This window comes from Hylaeus anthracinus, unplaced genomic scaffold (genome assembly GCF_026225885.1).
Source record: "Hylaeus anthracinus isolate JK02 unplaced genomic scaffold, UHH_iyHylAnth1.0_haploid 11994, whole genome shotgun sequence".
Lineage (NCBI taxonomy): Eukaryota > Metazoa > Arthropoda > Insecta > Hymenoptera > Colletidae > Hylaeus > Hylaeus anthracinus.
This window is the reverse complement of record NW_026534341.1, coordinates 8,523,902-8,542,022: the sequence shown is the minus strand read 5'-3', so window position 1 is coordinate 8,542,022 and position 18,121 is coordinate 8,523,902. Positions and strand designations below refer to the sequence as shown.

The following is an 18,121-nucleotide window of genomic DNA, read 5'->3' as shown; positions in this document are numbered from 1 at the left end:
CAGATGCACCAAAAAAATACGTCCACGTCGTTAAACAATCAAATCTTCAGCACTGTTGCCAAATGACATCAGTATCTGCATCTCAAAGCAGCAAAAAAATTCCTCCAAGCATCTAAACACCACCCGATACTGTTGTGCGGCCCTCGCCAGTCTTAATTGCATCGACAACATCGTGATTAACATCATTAACATAATTAACATAGCACAACGGTATCAGTTGATCGTCTAAGCCCTGACGAAACGTCGGTGTCACTTTTCTAAAGGATGTAGCTCGCAGATTTCAACAATTTTAATCACTAAGACCAGCGTGCTCTAAACTTTCATTAAAATCAGGGGAAAAGGGGGACACTTTCCGAGTATTTCACGCTAGGGAGGAACGATGGAATAATTATTTCCACCCTTCAAGTAGGATACTCCTGACGAAAAAGGCGAGAAACTAATGTTACTCTGAGAGTTTAGGGTAATTTCTAAGCAGGGAACGTATTCGTGTCTTTGGATACGAACGGTGGAAAGTTTCCTGCGCGAAGCTGCAGTGCTATGTTAATAATCTTTTATTCGACGAGGAGACGTTGCTGACGTGTTCTCGAACGTTTCTAGGATTCTCGTCCCTTTCAGCGTGCTCCTGGAGGCGTGATTCTTATTCGAAAGTTACTCCTGGTCCCTGGCTAGAGCGTATCGAGCCGGTTGGATGAGACAGAAGAGGGTTTATACGAAGTGGGACGGTATTCCCCGAGAAGACTGTTGAGCGTACCTCGAAATTCCAGAGCAAGACCGAACTACCACTCGCGCTCGGCTGAACCTGATTTACTCGGCTCGACTTTCTTAATTCCTTGATGCATGGAAAATTTCTGGCAAATACAAATTACCGCGAACCTACGAATCACGCGAATTCCTAGACACGCGGTTATACTTTTCGCTCGTGTCCCTGTACTAACTTGTACAATAAACGATACCCTTGTGTTTCGGTAAAATTCAGGGGATTACAGTAATATTCATGTTTCCGAATTTTTAGCGTTTGAGTTGTCTGGAAAGTCCATGTTGATTTTTTGTTGGTGCTACAGGTCTGAATATATCGGAATGGTTGAAAACATAATTCAATAAATGTATATTAAAATTCAAATGTACCTTTGAATTTTTCTTAAAAATTGGCGCGAATTTGATAGACAACCTAATATTTGCAATTCTTTTTAATGAATTTTCGGTTCTTCTTACATTTTTCTACCATCTGACCTAAGTTCGATAGCGCTACGTTCTTCGATGGAAGCGCCCCGGGGAGCGTAGATCGTCGAGTGATCTATATGCAGAGCTCACGCGAGCGTTTCACAATTAAACCAGCCTGCGTAACAGTTAATTACGCGTTTACGTAACCCGTTAGAAAACACGCCGACTGTGTTCATCTCCAATTTTCATCGAATCTCGGGGAGGTGTTTCCTCGATCCTCCCCTACTACGTCTTCCCTAGGGTTGCCGTCCCTGGAGACCTAGAAAAACTTTCAATTTTTCGACTCTCGCGAAGTTTGTCGCCTCCGTTTCCATGAAATTCTCCACCTGACACGGAGAGAAAGCAAGTCTCGAGAAGGGAACATTTTTGCCAACGACTACTTCTTCTCAATTTCCCTGACGCCCTCGCGCGACCTAATATTATGTCACGAACGATCCGATGAGTAATTAGTTCCGAGTCTCGAGCCGTCGCGAACGCGACTGCGTGCTGATCGTTTAATCGTCGCGTGAAATCAAACTGCTAATTTCAAAGTATGCGCTCTGATGTGGAAGAAATTTTTCTCGTGATTGGAAGAAATAATAAAGTTCATGGAGTCAATCTTATGGGATTCGGGGCATGGAAGGTTCAGCATTTGGTATTTAACTAAAAAAATCCTAAATCCTCGCTAATCCGATATAAACTGCAATCTACATTCCCCAACAAAACCATGTTTAACATTAAATAGGCAAGCTTTCACCATTTTTGCCTCGATGAAAACTTCCCTACCCAATAGAACAAACATTCAGAGTAAATGGACATGCAGAGCTTTCGTCTGAACAAAATTTCGATCTAAAGGAAAACAGTGCTCGACGATTTGCGGAGTTAGGGCAATATTATAGACGCGCTGCGCCCGAAGCTGTGGCTAATTCCTCCCGGGGAACAACGGGAGAGAAGCCGTGGGTGCAGCAATCCCATGGAGACGGAGACCATGGAAACTAGGGAGCCATGCGATCGATGTAGGCTCACCGTAGCCTACTGTCCTGGACCTGCTCAACGTTCCGCAACGTGAGTTCCACGTCCTTCGGTCAGGATTATAAATTTCGATCGCCCATGGAGAATTGGAACACGCGCCCACAGTCCCGTTATCGGCGACATTGCGACGGCAACGAGAATAGCGCAGCCACTCTGGGCTAAAATACGCGAGGGTGGTATATTAGCATACTTTACAGTGAGGATACTAGGAAAATTCATCAAATACCAAAGTCTTTCTGCACATTTTTGACCAAGTTTTTGTTGAACAGTAACTGTGAATTTTTTCAGATTTCTCGGAAGCCTCTAAAGATAAATGATGGGGAATAGTCTTAGGTGGCTGAGGGAAGCAGCAGAAATAAAATGGCTCACGGAGGGGAATTTTTGTGGACCAAGGTTAGTACGTTTTTCGCCCTACAATTGCAGCATAAATAATATTTTGTAGCTGTTATTCTTCACACTTCTAGCGAGAAAACTTATTGCCAAGAAACATAGATAAGGAAATTTTGGCATAGTCGACACTTTACGCCCAGCATGGGGTGAGTATTTCAAATGCGACACGAGGATGAATTTATCGCGGTCTAGCGGCTAATTGAAGTAAAATGTGTTATAAATGTCGCGCGACACGGAAGTTACATAACGCTCCTGGTGTATTTGTGCAATTGCATTCGCGTGTGTGTTTGATTAATTACACGCCTAACCCTCGATTTACACGATAGATTGGTTCCGTAAGAGTTCCGTGTGAGTTGAAATCGTGTGCAAATCGAGACTGCCATTTACATACAAAACGAATAGATAGTATTAATGATCACTTAAAATGTATATTCGTAAAACACAGATGAGCGAAACTTTATTCAAATAAAAAACAGTTAAATTTGTAGTCCATTGTACATTTTTCTATTATTTGTTATTTAAAATTTTTATTCAAGTAAAAATTTTGCCCGTCTGTGTCAAGATAGAATCTAAAAGAGGCAAGAGAATGTGTCTTTTGTTTGCTTGCTATTTTCTGGAACACGATTTAACAGATTCCTTTCTCTTCGAAACGACAAGAGAAATACTATGAAACCTTCTTTCTCTGAAATAATCCCAAGTTCGTTAACACGGTGGGTATATCAGTGACGGTAATCTTTCATTTCCTTCTGGCTGGGATTTCTCGTTTGCCAAACGACCGCTCTACCAATTCAGCCAGCTGTGTCAACGACAGATTCCCGCCACTTAAGTTAAACTGGTAGCAGGATAGTTTCCCCCCAGTACATCGAGATCGGTTAAATTTCGATTGTTCTCTTCAATCGCGACCCTTATCGCCGTCGACCTATCCAAACCAGGTCGACGCAGATCCCTACCCCTGAATCCAACGACGATGGAAATACAAAATTAACTTTATAAGTGTGTGAAAGAAAACTATAAGGTAACTAAAAAATGATTCCAAGAAGGTTTGAGAATTGTTACGTGCGTCTTCTGCTCGTAAATAAAGAATTACTCTCTATACAGTCAGTCCCATAAATATTCGTACTCTTTATACCTGTTGAAGGAGTTTGTCTGAATTAAATAATAGATTTGATGTCTCCAAATCAATTCTTCATTACAAATATCTACATAGATAAACTTTTATCATTTAATTTAGAAAAATGTTTTCGATAGACATAGAGACTACATGATGACACTGACTGTATATAAATAAAGAATTTCTCATCTAAAAATTGAAACAAAATACCTCCCCTATCTACAAATTCCAAGAAGTACTCATACACGTTTCCCGAAGCCATCCTAAAAGAAAACATATCCAATGGATGATATACTACCCTAACACTTCAAAGGGTTAAGAAATACATTCATCCCCTATTCCTATAATCCAACTAACCTTATAGGCCTCAATACACCAAAAATAATTCAACCCTTCGCAATAATAGTATAAATTCTCTCGAATCCAATTTCTCCGCGGTGAGGATGATCGATAAAATTTCGACTGTTTCCCCTGATGGCGGGAGATCCCCGTCACCGGGAAACTCAACATCGCGTCGAGTGTTCCGACTCCCAACGATCGATATCGTATCGCGTAAACCGAGCTTAAAGGTGACGCGTGTGTCTGCGGGATACCTAACCACCCCCGGCGCCTCCCCCTCCCACTCCGACCACGATTCGAGCAGGAGAGGCAGGGGTTGGGAAGGGGGTGGATGAACCCTCCCGATCAATGCAGCAGCCCTGACGCTCGACGATCCCGACGGGGGATCCGCTATCCGACTACCGTGCCGTGGAGCAACGGAGAGATACGCTGCCAGTGACAGGGGGTTGGAGAACCAACGAAAGGGAAACAGAGACGGAATCGTTCGCGTTAACACGTGCATCCACCCGCGTTTCCACTATAATGGATACACTAGCGTGGTCTGAACCTTTCACTTCCACTGCGGCCACGTGGCTATCTATTCGGGATCATCGAGTAAATACTTGAAATTAAGAATGGCAAGGGTTTTTGGCAAAATCTGGTTTCGGAAGACCTCGTGCTTTCATCTATAAAGATGTGTTATTTCTGTAATGTATTCGAATGAACCCGCGTGTCTGGTAATGTGATCGGGGGACTCGCATACGCGATTCCCTAAGACGATTGAATGCAAAACAATTGAAAAATCAGTTTCTGTCATGGCGTGGTTATTGTAAGCGTGCTGTTAATAAACGTATTTATATATTACAATTTCCTTTTATAGTGTCCTAATGGCATATGTTTAGAAATGTTGTGTAAATACCATTTGAAACTATCATACATATCTATCTGCAAAAAGATACCACATCGCGTACTATTAATCGTGTGTAACAGTCTATATTATAGGAACGCTATCATCCGGCGTTGTATCGTCATCCCAGTAAGCGCCGCGTGGTACGTAAACTGGATGCGCGGAAGACTGTTCGCGTCAACCCGCGGATAAAATAAATACATACACGTAGATTACGCTGCAAAAAGAATCTATAAATATATTCATACACTTCCAATACGTCAACGAATAACAAATCAAGACTAATTGGATATCATCGAACAACTTGTGAGCAATCCACCGAAACGTACCAATCTCAGCCAAGTGCGGGGCAGAATTTAATTTCATTCAATCGGGCCGCTTAACACGAACGCCCTCCACCTCTCCGAGGAGGGGATGAGGTTCCAGCTAATCCTGTTGCTTTTCTCGCGGGGACGTGATGTAATTTACACCGGGCGCGCGTGCACGCTCGAGCATAAATTACTGGCGTGTACTCGCTCGTTACGTCGGGTACAAGGGATAAGAGCTTGCGTAAGCTGAGATGCATTAAAGTAAGAACAAACGCGGTAGAGACCGAGGATGGGGGGGGGGAGGGAGGAGGAGGAGGAGGAGGAGGTGCACGCTTCCGGTTCTGTGCAGCGTTCAGAGTAACACACCCTCGCACAGAGAGCGTGCAACGTGCGATCGTGCTCCTCCGGGTCAGGAATACGTCCGAGCGTCGACCTTCCTACGGTTAAACAACCGTGGAAGGACGCATCGTTGAGCGCCCGCTGATACTTCATAGCTGGCGAGAGCGGTTTCATAGTCGGTTAACTTTTAATTCGACTCCTCGTTGCGTAAAGAATCGTTGATTTCGGTGCTCTTGATTTGTCAATTTTCCTATTAATAATGTAGATTTATTATACTAGCCAAAGGGGAACATGTGTGGTAGTGTCAAGTGAACATTCCAGTGCGTAACTCCATTTTTAGAACTCGAGAAGACAATGGTATATGTTTGGGAATTTTTTAGATGGATATCTACATGCATTGAAGAATAAGTCTGCAAGCCCCGGTCATCAAATCCTCGTGACTGCATTTTGATTTCCGTCCCGCGCAGTCTACAGTTCGTGTCTCGGCTGTCCACGATTTTGAAACATTTCCAACATCGTGCAATGTCGCCGCGTTATTACGACGTTTGTAGAACGAGACGAGTTTCCGTCGACGCGCGGGCATCGGGGACCCCCCCGTCAGTGGGTGATCGCCGTCGCTCGATAAATCAATCGCGAAGCAACACCTTGCAAAACTGTATCGCTCGCGGACAGCTGACCGAACCCGTTGGAAACAAACGATGACGTGTCCTGGACAGACACTCGACGAGTTGTTGTATCTATCGGATTGTTCAAGTTTCTGGCACAGTTCGAAAGTATTTCAGTGATACATTATATGTTTTTGAGTCACATTTTTCTTCAGGGGGGTCCAAAATTATTTATGTCAAACTGCTGTGATTGTCTCTATTTTGATTGTTATTATGTGTAATATGTGATATGTAGACTGCGGATCTTTATCCAAAATAAAATCTTCGCGAACGTGATTACAAAAATTGAACCTAAATAGGAATTTATTTTATTCTGCAAATATTATAACATTAACTTTACTTTCAATCTTTTTTATATTTTTGCGTATTGTTTTCATTTTGTAGGTTCTTGCACATTCAAATTTCCTATAAATGCATAAAGATCCGCAGTCTAGTGATATGTAAGTAGAGTATTATTATTATTAATATTGGACCTCAAGTATAATGCATCGCTTCTTGTTTTAGTGTCTGAATAAAACAAAATTCAGATTAAAGGTGTCTTTGATTCGTTTTTTTTTATTAAATGAAATTCGAGGTGCCTCCAAAATTCTACCTTGCTTTGGAACGGCACGTGCAATGCCCCATTGCTCTTTCCTATCGATGTTCGAACCAAATAAGATTGAGTTCCCAAATGATTCCAATTTGCTTCTCGGGACGCTGCCCCAAAAATTCATTTGGTCCCACGCGTAACGGTCGTCGCTGCAGTTGAGATTATCGAATACGAGATTAAACAGTGCATCGGTCGGCGTCGTCGCAGCCTTTCAGCCGCGTCGACGCCGCTACTCGCCTCAACGACTCGTTTACTCGGTTCAAGGCTTATAATTACTCGGCCCGCAAAGTAGGTCGCTTTCTCCTCGCCACTTTGCGCCGTCGCGCAAAGACTCGTTCCTGCTCGGCTCGCGTAGCCTGTTCTACGGGCTCGCCGCGATTCAATCAAGATGACTCGCAATAAAAGAAAATCTCGAACGCTCTGCTACGAGCGAGGGGGATCTCAAAGACTTTCGAGATCATCGTTTCGCGGCGATTATCGACCATGACTAAGTACTCTGTTCGTTTTCTTTTCGCGAGAAACACGGAACCGGTTCGACGGAGGACTTTGGCGACCTGCGTCCGTTTCTACTGACAGTGTTCCAGCTGGGAGATGCTGCTAACGGTATTCGTCGACGAGGTGAATTCAACTTGAAGCAGATAAGACGGATTGGAAATTTTAATATCGCGTGTGTAGATGCAGAATGATCTTCATTGGAATCTCTATGGGGATTGGGTGTGTCTACTTGAATCGTAGACATCTTTGTATAGTAGATGGTAGATCAGTAACTGGAAGAATAGATGATGTTTTATATTAAAATAATTTTTTCTTTCTTTAACCCTCTATGAACTCGTGTAACTTTCAAGTCACATGTTAATATTCTGTTTATCGCAACTCTATCCTGATTGGAACACGAAGTTAGAGAAGGTGGTGGTTTGAAACAGCGGTTGGCGAGTCCGTTTTCCCCGCGATGGGGCAGACAAAGCTGGATATGCTTCAGCGGGCGATTCGAGGTAAAATAAAAAAGAAACCGAGCCGCTAATTGGCCAGTAATTTTTGCCAACCGCGATTCCCCTGGCTCGGCATGGTTGCAGCACGGACGAGGATCCGGTAACGGTAGCGAACGGGTAATTACCTCGCTGATAATGCTAACTCACAGGAAAATTGCCCACCGGAAGATCCCAGCGCGAGCAGCTTTCCTGCCCCCTCGTGTCCTGTATTCCGCGATCCTTTGCCCACGCCACTGCAAAATCTATCGCACACCCGAGGAATATTTAGCCAGCTTAACCGGATCCACTGCGCCGAAACTCCCAGCTTCGTTCGCTGTTACTTCCGGCTATGGCTGTTTAACGAACTATCGGCAACCTCGTCTCGAGTTATACTTATCGTAAGATTAACGGGATCAAATAGGATTTCTTCTTGTAATTTGTATTCTTCTCCAAGTGGGACCATCGTGGGGACCAAGACGAAGTGGTATTTTTGGGGATCTCATTGAAAAAAAGAATAGCGATTAAACGCGTTACTGATTTCAGTATTGTTTTATCGAGGCACTATTATAAGGATTTTTGTTAATCTTCATGTTCACATTGCAGCAATTTTGGAGTTCTATGTTACGAAACATACGAATTAACATCTTTAATTGCAGGTTTGTTATCTCGAACCGAGGAGTTATCATTGTACCTTCGTAGAACCAAAAGCAAAGTGGAATTTTGGAGCCCGATCTAATGAAAGGTACGAATTAAAGACGTTTCGAATTTCAGACCTACTCTGTCTACTTCAAAACTTTCCTAATGTTTGTTCAAAGACAACTTTCACCCCCTCAACAAAAATTTCTTCCCCAAAGCCTTGATTCGTCGCTCTACGACAAATTTGCGAAATGGATAGCAAAAAATTCCTCTTCGTAGGGTATTCGTTGGAATATCAGGCGCTTGAGATCGTCAACAGCTGGCATAACCGATGAATCACGGGGTCGTGGTATTCGGGACGACGACACGCGCGTGGTTTGCATTCCAGCCGGATAACGATCTAATCTATCTGAGTTCCCTCAACGAAGAAGCGGTTCCAAACACTTGGAAGCTCGCATCGACGACGGATTCCAGCGTATGGAGATTCCCAGCGGCCGCTGGTTACCGGATACACCTGTGTACAGGTGTGCACACGCACACGGCGGCTCCTGGCCGCCTACGGGACGCAGGGGTGCAACGGTTTGCGTTCACCGCACACCTCGGCTAACCTGTGTGCCAATACGACCGCACTCAGCTACTGTAATTACACGCTGCCGCTAACAGCTATTTCGCCCGTATTTCGAGCGGTATTTATGCCCCCCCCCCTAAATCATTCATGATCGAAACCGTTTCCTAGGCCAATTCCTGGAAAACAGAAATAAGGGAGGCCACTCCCTTTGATCCCGGTGGTGACTTTGATGTCCCGTTCAACGAAACCCACGCTCGCCGAAAGTGTGCAGGTTTTAATTAATCCCCGAACTCGACGCGATAGTGTTCCCCGATAGTGTTGCATGTTTTTCCTTGCACCGTAATTATTCGGCGCGTGGGTGACGGGGGTTTTAAATTAATCAAGAGGTTGAACGGATTGTAAAGAGTTTTTGAAACAGGGAAATGGTTGGTTATATAGTTTGCAATTGAATAGAAAGCAAGTTATAGCTTCGTAGGAATTTTCAGGGGTCTGGTAGTCGATTTGTGAAAGGATTTATTAAGAGGAATGCCAAGCTTTTAAGTAATTTGTGAATGCTTCTTGAATCGAAGTGAAGGTTCTTCATCATAGGGTAATGGTTCATCATTCCCGTTCAGAGTCTTCAGGGATGTGTACTAATTGGCAAGCTTAAGGAAACCACAAAGAAACCAAGGAATGTTTTCCAAGATGGTTTGAGAATTCAGATGGAATATTCGTGAAATATAGTTAATCGATAAATGAATATTAAAATAACATCGAAATACATACGAATGTTACGTGTCAAGTAGAAATAATTTTAAGCTCCCTTAGTATCGACCATAGTCCTTTTAAAAATGTCTGGAAATTTAGTTCTCATCTTTCATTCATGAATACTCGATAAATTGTCGTCTTATTTTCACTCGTAATTCACACTGACATATGATCTTTCAACTTGATCATTTAATGTACAAGCATCATGTACGTCAATTTTCATTAAGTTTACACCTTATAACGATCAGCCTTCTATATTTCTTTTTAGTCGAATGCAATGGTGGAAAAGAGTTGCATGCTATCTCAATTATTCAACGGTAGAATTTGCATGGTTAACATGCACGGAGGTTGTCGCATGGTAACTATCCGAACGATCGATCGCGTGGGCCAACAAACGATCGACGATCATCGAAAGGACACACGTCCGATCATTATGTGCCGTGCTCCTCGAGATTCCTACCTGGGCGTGCCTAATGCGTCATAAGAGTTCCTGGAATTTCCTGGTGATACAACTGCTAAGTAGAAACCAAGTGTTCCCACAATTCAAGCTAGGATAAAAAGCACTCATTGGTATGCGGAGGTTCCTTCTTGGAAGACATTTGTACGAAACAATCGAGGAACACGTAAACGAGAGGCGAATTAGCATCGGATACGTGAGCGTTTCGAATTTACAAGTCATCGCTGACTCTGCCTCCGCTTTAGCTTTTGGTGGACTAACCGACATGAATTTCTGACGTTTCTAACGCATATTTTTACTCTTGGTCAACTATATCGTACAAATAATTCCAGAAATTTTTCTTTGCTCCTTTGTGTGGGTGAAATTGTTGGAAGTAATTATTACTGGACTTTTCAGGGATAATGTTCTTTTGAACACAAGTTAAAAAAATAAGCGTAAAAATTGTTCAAATAATAAATACATTGATATTTTTTAGAATTTAATTTGGAAAATCAAGCTTCTAAGGGTTAATAACGGAACCTGCAAACGTTCAACTCGCTTCCACAATCTACGACTTGCGAAGTGTCGAAGTTGTTGGATGCAGTATCGCTGCTGGTCTCCGCTTGACGAAGCCCTATAGCAAAGCATGCTGGCCTTTATTCCCTCGTCCGAGGGTCTCGGCTTTAACCGTCGGAACTCAGCTATCCACAACAGTCTGCATGCACTCTCTGTTTGCGCACTGGAATTCGTTGTACCCCGCCAACGTTCTAGGACGCTTTCCTCCATTGGGACCAGCTTGCATCCAACGTTTCGCAGTTCCCCAACCTCGTTTCAATGTACTAAGGAAACTTAGGGTAACGCTGCCCAGCTGTGTGCATCGTTAGCAGCAATTAGGGACGAAACCGAGGTACTCGATAATGAGGTGAATTTGTGGTAAAAAGCGGAACGGGAACGCAGTTGCTCAAAACAGGAATCCTCCAATTTGTCAAGGTACGATTATAAAAGATCGTCCAGGTTAGGTTCGCGAACAACGATTGAGTCAGGCTCTTTCCGCAATCGTTCGTTGGCATGCTTTTGTGTTGTAAATTGATTTGCTCCTCCGATCTCTATTTTCAAAGATATAATGAATTTGATGAGTGGTTTCAATGTTGAGGGAACTAGGGGATTAAATTGCTCAAAAATAGAGTCTCCTTTGGAAATTTACCCCTGACCTTTTCCTTCTTCGTCGTGTTTACACGTTTATTTTAGGTGTACTCAAAATAACGAGACCAGTTGCCAACGGATAACGAAATGTCACCGAAGAACGATCAAAGATGAATGCGTACACACGCGACGCGAGAAAAAAGGAAAGAAATTTTTGTTTTCGTGTTGCGGGTGACGGCTTGCGTCGGTAATCGATGCTGAAACTTAAATCAGTTCAACGAGTTTCCGGGCACACAAATCGACCAGCGACACGCCGGATGAAGTATTAATGCTCTTTCTGAGATATATGGGCTGAGAGGCTGCTGGGGATGGGGTTGCTCGCAGCCTCGGCTATTGGATTTCGATACTCGTTGGCGTATTATTCTTCGGGTGTTTCAGTCGCGCGAATTTGTCGGCTACTTTGGAAATTTTCCGCGCTGGCTACCTCGTCGATACCATTTTCCTATCAAACGCCCCGATGTGTTCTTCGTTTACACGATCGTAATGCTAACGGACCGTGCTAATGGCGAGCCTTGTGTTACGGCGTTCCGTCAAATTGTTTAAAGCGCGGAGAGAAGATTCTGTTCAAAAGAACTGGAGATAAATTGCTCCAAAGCTTGGAGTCTTCTTTAGGAATTTATTTAGAGGAAACGGATGCTGACTTTTCCTGTTAGACGATGTTTATATGTGAATCTTGAGGATTACATTCTGTCTAATAATATTGAATAATTTCCTAAAAATGTGGAATACGTATGTCGTTTTTATATTCTTATATTCTGTCCTGCTGTGCACAGTTTTGCCAAATTGTACGTACATCGAGCGCGGTTACTTTATTCAATCGAATATCATCGCATGAAAGGAGTCATTAACTTTGCGCATCCAGATCATGAATTCCCGGAATGGTCGCTTCGATATCAATTTAATTAACGAACGGCAGATCGGTCGATTTAATTCGACGCACTGCGCCGGCCCATTTAACGTATGCTGAAAAATTTCGCTTGAAAAAGAGCAAAACACTGAGGCGATGCTGGGAAACGCGTGCAATCCATCATCTAACACGCTTTTCCCGCGTATTATAAACTGTCTAATATCTAACGTTGCAGTCGCACCCCTTCGATATCTTGATAATCACTGACTACTTAAATTACTCACATTAACCCTTTCAGACCTGGCGTTTAGAGCGAATTACTACACTCTTTGGATTTTTTATTTATTTTTTCCATCTTAATTTTAACCCAAGCGAACCCTAAAAATTAAATTACATTACAACAAGAAAAAAGAAATTCAGGTTTAAAAGGGTTAACGTCAACATACCTTGCCTTACATAATTAAACAACATATTTCTATTCAATTTACAAGCCACAATAGAGTCATCAATCTTACAAATTATTTAAGTGCCGCGATTTTGGCAACTCACCCCTAACCCCGTCACGGTTACCTGGGTCCAGGGGAAAAAATTCCACTCGTGAATTAATTGTCAACCGTGCGAGATTCGCGCGACTCCAGCTTCCATAACCGAGACACGAGAGTGACTTAAATCCAGCAGATTGGTTTCGCTTGCCTCGTCGAGTCTGGCAGCGATCCAACCGACCAGGAGATTCCGTCGATGCACGTAGCGCCACGAGGATGCATGCTCTCCGTGCCCGAGTTTCACCTATACACAGTGCCGTGACCGAAACGGGCCACTGGCTGCGCCTTCCGACACTCGACGACCCCTCGAACTCGCCCAGAGACTGGGGAAAGCGTTTACTAACGTACAGAAGTCCTGATAAGCTTGCAACTAATCCAAAATTGCAACTAACACAGAACTCGTGCTTGCAATACACTCTTATGTTCACTTCAGACCTACAGTCAGTCCCATAAGTATTTGTATCGTTTGTAACCATTGAAGAAACTTGTCTAAATTAAATGATATGTATGACGTTTCCAAATACATATTTCATGATAAATATTTACACGAACAAACTTTTGTATTCGCTCAATTTTAATGTTAACATGCAATTTAACATCGTTAAGAATCCCACGAATATATAAAAGGTTCTCTACTTTCTCTCATCGCGTTGTTTCGATAACCATCCACTTTACTTTTCTTCCTTTCGCCTATAATTCGCCAACACTTAAAACCAGAACAAACTTCGTCCTCCAACCGTGTTCAAAATAAAATAATCAAGAACTTCTATTCCCCTCAACTTGTAATTTTTATGAATCTTCGTTTAAAAAGATCTCCACCGTCCAATAACTCAACAAATTCGCGCATCATTCTCAAGAAAGGAGATTCACGCTGAATAATTCCGTCGTTCTAGCCGTACGAGCGTAATCGCTGACAGGGATTCGACGGGAAACCCTGGCCACGATGCAGATGTAATCTTTTTACCGCGGTCGCTTTCACCCGGGTTATTATCGGCGGTGGCGTGCGGGGGCGGTGGACTCGGAGGGCGAAAAAGGCCGAGGGGTGATGCACACCGGCATTGTGGCGGCACCGGGGTCGCCGTAACAGAGTTCATTAACGATATTAAGCACGAGACCGCGACACTATAAAGCGCCTGGGACATTCACTCTGTCACTTTTATTATGCCTGTGTTATTGCCCACCGCTGCCAGAGGCGAGTATTTTTGAGGGAAGTTTTGAGGCAAGGTGGTGTACGCTACGCTGTTAATTACTTTCAGAATGTTGCATGATAACAGAATGCCGGGGCAATTTTTCCGCGACTTTTATGGGCCGTGATTGAATCCTGAAAGTTCGCTGTTTGGAATCGGAGCGTGAGTGGTTTTGCGTATACATATTTTAAGCCTCAGATGAAGGGAGTGTTCAAAGTAAGTTTTCATGGTATTATGATAATAAAAATTATTTTCAGGAATTGTTTACTTCCTATCTTCGAACCTGTAATTATTCGAAATAGTTTACATTTCGCGGGTTTGGAACTCCTTGAAACCTGACGAATGATTCCTGATCTGACGCTTCGTCAATAATTTCGGTTCCAACATGGCGGGTCTAGGTGCACACGATGATCCAGTTTCTCAGACCGCGGTTAGATCGAATGCGCGCTCACTCTAATTACACCTGCGGTCAGGCTAGAAATACCCGCTCAAGTTTGCCACTCAGCATCTCGAGTGGAGCGCCAATCTCAAAAATTTTCTTATTAACACGAAACAAGCAACTATACGTCAGAAGATCATTCGTGGTTTCGTCGGTCTGCTTTCGTTCATAAAGCCACTCGCGAGCCTGACTTTGTATTACAACAAGCTTCCTTACGTATAGACCAATTGTTCGAGGGAACTTCAGAAGCTGGAAACAAAAGGCTCTCGAGTTCTCGCTGAAATTCACTGGGGAAACTCGGAGAACTTTTACCAACGAGGATCTGTTACACGTGCTCCCTCATTTCCTATCATAAATAGTTTACTAGTAATTAATGCAGTGTGTTATTACTCGAGAAACATCAAAGGCATCTTTATTTATAAGGCTTTCTTGTAAACAACATTGTTCGAAGAAATTCTAGTGAGTTTTATAGAAGATTCTCTCGCTGTCTTGCCTAATATTATTTAATAACAACTGCAGCTGATATTTAAGTAAATTACGAAACCTACTGTTTCCTTGTAAACTACATCCTTTGTGAAAATTCTCCAGTGTTTTAGAAGACTCCCTCGCTATATCCTCTGAATAGTAACGACCCTAAAAGTACTCAAGACTAATTGCAATTAAGCTTTCCTCAAACTAAGTAACCATTACTTTTTCTCGAACCATGAAGAACACCTACACTAGACAAAATGAATAAAAGCTACAGAGGAATGTCAATTAAATTTTACCCCAATCGTTGGTCTTTCGAACACTTCCACCAACTCATAACAATTTTGCGGAGTCTGAGGACAAATGATAACCTAGTATCCTGTCTGTTAGTTACGCAACAAACGATCCGCTCCTTTGTCGCGACTCCTCGCCGTGAGAAGGTCAAAGGTGTGGAGAGTACGGCGCAACAAGGAACTGAGAGCATTTATAAAACACGTTATAGGTAATGAAACGTTACCTCACCTTCACCGCTAAATGCATCGCGAACGTGCATCCCGATGCAATCTCGTGCATCCTTCGCGAGGGGGACCTTGACACACTGACGGACGCCAGGCGAGAACCAGATAGATTCAGGTCGACCGCGCGTTGACAATGATCCTCGTTAAGAGAGAAACGTGATTGCGACCGATTGTCGGGCGCATTCGGACCAATTATCCACCAAGCTGACCGTTCCAGCAGGGTTCCGTCTCGTCACGAACGAAATTCGCATGCAACGCGACCCGTTCCATGACAGACGTTAATATGGAACCATTGGAAGCAAGAAATATCGCTACAGCGGCCGTGCGTGAGCTAAGTGGACCTAATTTCGGTACTGATCCAATCATCGACCTGCTTCTGCCAGGCTTTTATTACGCTTTAGTCCTTTTTCCATTTGCTCGAGCAGCAAGCATATTAATTCATCACAGTGAAAATACCCGTCTTATGAAATTTGCATTGTAAGATTATACCTCAGAAACTATGTTAGATTCGATTCTTGACGATTTAATATTTCGAGTGGCAACATAGACTCGGGATATGTATTTTAAATTTCTGAACTTCGCAAGATTTAATCCTGTTTATTCAATTTTGATCAGCTCGAACACGTTTTACATGCTAATGGATTTATCATATTATAAGATAAATTTCTTGTCTCTGGTAAAGTTGCTCGATGACTACCACGAGTCGACTTGGAGTCTCGAATTACGCAGATGGATATTAATAGGGCATCGTGTATAAATGGCCCGTTTCCGATAAGGGATCGCGGTAATTTAGCAGGATATTTAACTTCAAGCACCTGGAATATTCTACAGTGTGTGGTCCACAAATATTCCCATCCGGAATGTTCTATAAATGGTCCACCGACTGGTTTAATTATCGAGTCATCGTGTTATCTCGGAACCGTGCGTCCTCGATAATGCTTTCACCGTGAAATGGAAATAAATAATTCTGGCTAAACGATTACGATAGTTCCAACGATGTTCCAGACTGGTGTTTCACCATTTATAGGTGGAAAGAAGAGAAAACCTCTACGGATAGGATGTACAAACAAAAATGTTTCAGTTGTTTCAGATATATTTCATTTAGAGACGTGGACATAGACACTGAGATTCTAAACGATTCTAAATAGACTACCACAGTACTCCAAAAATTACAGAATCTCCTGAAGAGTGTGAGATTCTAAGAGCTCTAAAACAAACAGGCATAGTACTCTTTGAAAAAACCAAAGAACATCCTAATGTTGACCTTCTACATAGTCCAAAACATTGAGATTCTAAATTTCCCAAGAATCTACTCCAACACTGCTCCAAAGATCAACGAATCCACGCTCTTTCATCGATCGCTCGAATACTCCCCTGTTGCTGGAACAACGAGGAAATTGGTCCAGGACACGTCAAAGGTTAAGGCGAAGGGTTGAAAGGCCGAGGCCAAGATCAACCGTCAACGGATGGTAGAGTTTTGCAGACTAAACAGGACGGTGTATACCGAGTAAAGTATTTTAGTCCATTACAGAGGATCGTCACGCTTACGACCGCAGGCAAGGTGGTCGAAACGAGCGAGCAACGGAGTCGTGCGATCGACTCGAACGCCAGCGTATTTCCATGTAAATGTATGCGGCCTTGACATCCCAGCCGACAGCCCAGTCGACCGACTGGTATATCATACACACTGACACGCTGCTGTTTCATCGTCGCAATCGTTTGCCGTTTCGCAACCTACACCTCGGCTGGTAGTGTACCAACCATAACCCTGGATCGGTCAGAAACAGATCTCGTGACGTATTTACCCGACAGTCGTTCGATCGTGACCAACAGATCGACGTTATTTAATTCGCTGCAAATTTCCTTGTGGTTAATTGATCATTTCATTCATGCTTCTCTAATTCTTGCGAGACCTAGCGGAATAGAAACTTGGTTCAACTGGTAGCGTTCCAGATTTCAAGACTGTAACTAATTTCCTTTCATTGCAAATTCAATCTTGCTTAGTTGTAAGTTGTTGCTAATTGTCGCGTACTTTTATTCAGACTGGCAGTGAAATTCTCACGTGACACAGAAGACCTTCCTCCGTTCGAGGTGCATGCCAACTGGAGTCACTTTGCAAATCAACACTTTTATCTTTTTTCCTATTGCAAAAATCATTTTCACAGATTAAGCTAAATTTACATAAAAAGCTTCACCTTTCTCGATTAAAACAAACAAAGGAAAGGTCCTTATCCCCAACAGTTCCCGAATTAAAAATTAATTTCCAAAGCCAGTTTTCCAAGGCATCAGTTTAAAGAGTTTAAACTTTGAGACCTTGTACTTTCACAACAGTCAGGGGACCAAAGAAATGATGACTTAACCCCCCGCCCCTAATTAAAGATGGACCATCATATATTTTAATATCATCACCATCCCACCGATACGTATGCAGAGAATCGATCGAGTTTGCCTGAAACTATCCCACGAATCGTATCGCGCGCTATTCCAGAAGGATCGTGACGACGATCGCGAATCGGGTGCACTTCAGAGCTACGCACCCGGTAACCTTTGTAATCACGGGCCTGGATTATTTATAGCCACGATAATCGCGGGTCGAGCCAACGCGATACGCGGGAACGTAAACTCGCGTTTTTAACGAGCGCCCGCGCAAGAGTTTATGCTTTTAATACGTTCCGCGCTGTATTTTTAGTCGGGCCGTGTTTT

The 18,121-nt window shown here is 43.1% G+C and overlaps 1 protein-coding gene across 3 annotated transcripts in view; it reads right to left on the bottom strand.

Moving 5' to 3' along the window:
- The window catches only part of LOC128888914 (mucin-5AC-like), a 290,940-nt gene that overhangs the window by 192,999 nt on the left and 79,820 nt on the right, over positions 1-18,121 (bottom strand). The gene's annotated exons all lie outside the window — the stretch shown is intronic.